The sequence below is a fragment of the Brassica oleracea genome, chromosome C5 (genome assembly GCF_000695525.1).
Source record: "Brassica oleracea var. oleracea cultivar TO1000 chromosome C5, BOL, whole genome shotgun sequence".
NCBI lineage: Eukaryota > Viridiplantae > Streptophyta > Magnoliopsida > Brassicales > Brassicaceae > Brassica > Brassica oleracea.
Genome location: NC_027752.1, coordinates 13,480,984 through 13,483,537, shown reverse-complemented (window position 1 = coordinate 13,483,537; position 2,554 = coordinate 13,480,984).

Sequence of the window (2,554 nt, the reverse complement as noted above, 5' to 3'; positions counted from 1 at the left end):
GAGGTATATATTTTGTATTCATTGTAACTGTTAGTGAAAAATGCTGACTTGTAATTAGTAGTACTGCTAGACTTCTTGTATTACTAGCATTACTAGCATTACTAACATTACTAGCATTACTAACATGTATATATGTATTTTCAGAGGAGTAAGAAGAGTACGCCAGAGAGAGAACCGAGTTACCAATCGCGCTCAATCTCAGATGAATCCGAAAGGGAGGGGTCCGAAAGTGAGGTATATATTTTGTATCATTGTTACTGTTAGTGAGAAATGATGACTTGTAATTAGTAGTACTAATAGACTTCTTGTATTACTAGCATTACTAAGTACTAGCATTACTAAGACTTCTTGTATGTATTTTCATTGCAGGAGGAAATGCAACCACCGCAACCCCTTGAGTTATACTTCAAAAGCAGTGAGTTCACGAAGATTTGCAAGATACAAACCAAGTGCTATGTGAGCGCAACAGTAAAAGTCATCAAGGAGACGCTTAAGAAGGATCAGGCCGAATGGTTCACGAGCCATTCCCAGTTTCGACATTTCTTTCACATGCCAGAGGAACCAAACCTGAAGCTCCAAGGGATGTGGATGTTACTCCTGCACACCATTTGTACTCCAGAAGATGATGTTGCATGGTTTGCGGTTAATGGTGTACCCATCCGCTATTCTATGAGGGAGCACGCCCTCATCTCTGGCTTAGACTGCACTGAGTATCCGAGAAAATATAAGAAGATCGGGGGTCATGAGTTCGTGAATTACTACTTCCATGACATAGAGAAGATCACCATCACAGATGTGAAGCAGAAGTTGTTGTCTATGCCGGATTGTCCAGATAAATTGAAGATGACTCGTATCATTGACTTGGAACGAGAGTATGACCGTCAGGGCAGCCCAAGCGAGACTTGGAACCACTGGTTAACTGTGAAGCAGAAGAGTATTTGGTGGGAAGAGCTGTATGATTTAGATCAAGCTGCACGAGTGTTTACAAAAAAGAAGGACAAAGAAAAGGTGACGTTAGCAGAAGCATCATCCTCTGATTCGAGCTTGCAAGGTCTGGAAGAGAGGCTTTTGGATTTCATGGGAGAAGCATTTGTTGGACTTAACTTTACGGTGGAGACAAAGCTGGAGGCTGTTGATTTGAGGCTGGGTGGAATTGAAAAGAACCAGCGGCTGTTGAGATGCAGGGCTAAAAAAATAGAAAAAAGGCTAACATCTATCGAGAATAAGGTGAGTGAGAAGCCGAATCGTGGTGAAGACATGGATTTTGGACAGTGCGATGGTACGGATTTTGGACAGTGGGATGGGAAGGAAAAAGATGATGCTGAGGAAGAAGAGAAGGAGAAGAGTGGCAAAGAGAAGGAGAAGAGTGGAGAGGTTGATAAAGATAAGGAAAACAGCGAGACTGATGAGGAAAATGGTAGTGAGCGAGAGTTGAACGAACTGAAGGAGAGATGTAGAGTACAGGCTGATGAACTATGGAGGAAAGTAGAGGCAGCTGAGGCTGACGAGGATCAAGCAAATGACGAAAGGAAAGAGGCTGCAACCAATGAGGAAAGCATTGAGAATAGTGAGGATGATGAGAAAGTGGAGGCATCTGAATCTCCAAACAGTGAGCCTCATTTTGAGTCTCCGATCAATGAGCCTCGTTTTGAGTCTCCGATCAATGAGCCTCGGGTTGAGGCAGATAAAACTCCAACACCACCATCTGGTGGTAGGACTAAGACAATGACTGCGAGGAGAGTAGTTCATTCACCACCAAATACATGGCCAGTAGTGGTGGAAGCCAAGGAAAAAGCTATTGAGAAAGCTGTGGAGTTAGAGAAAAAAACTAGTGAGGAAGTTGTGGAGGCAGAGGAAAAAACTAGTGAGAAAGCTGTGGAGAGGATGGATGGGACCAAGGAAGCTACGAGGCTTAGGATCAAACATAGATGAAAGGAGAAGACAATGATGTCTGGCAAACCGACTCCTAAGAGGAGGGGCAGACCAAGGAGGAGTATTGCTGATGCTGCACCAAAGAAGAGTGATTGCACACCACATGCATCTAAGGGAAGAGGGAAGAGGAAGTGTGAACCATCACAGTGGGTGCAGACTCCTTTCACGAGGGGGAAGAAGCCTAAAACAAAGGCTTAGCCTAGGAGAAGCCTTATGTATTTAAGATGTTAATTTAAGTATTTTGGATGTTTAAAACTTGGTAGGAGAATGTTTTATGTTTGGATGTTTAAAACTTGTAATGCTTTTGAATGTTGGTATCTTGCAAAAGACAGGTTTGGAAAACTATATTTACAGATGTTACTACGGCAAAAAATGAATTAGTTGGATAACTGGATTTACTGGGGGATTATTGAGACCAAACCAAAATATGTAAACATGTAAAATGCCAAAAAATAGCAAAAACGGAAAACACATGTAAAATGCCAAAATATTTAATATTTAAAAAAGTAAACACATGTAAAACGTGCAGCCGCCATATTTATATTTAGTATTATTTTAACACTTAGTAATACAGGTAATCTTCAAGGTATCAGTAATACTACTATCCACATAGTAATACTTT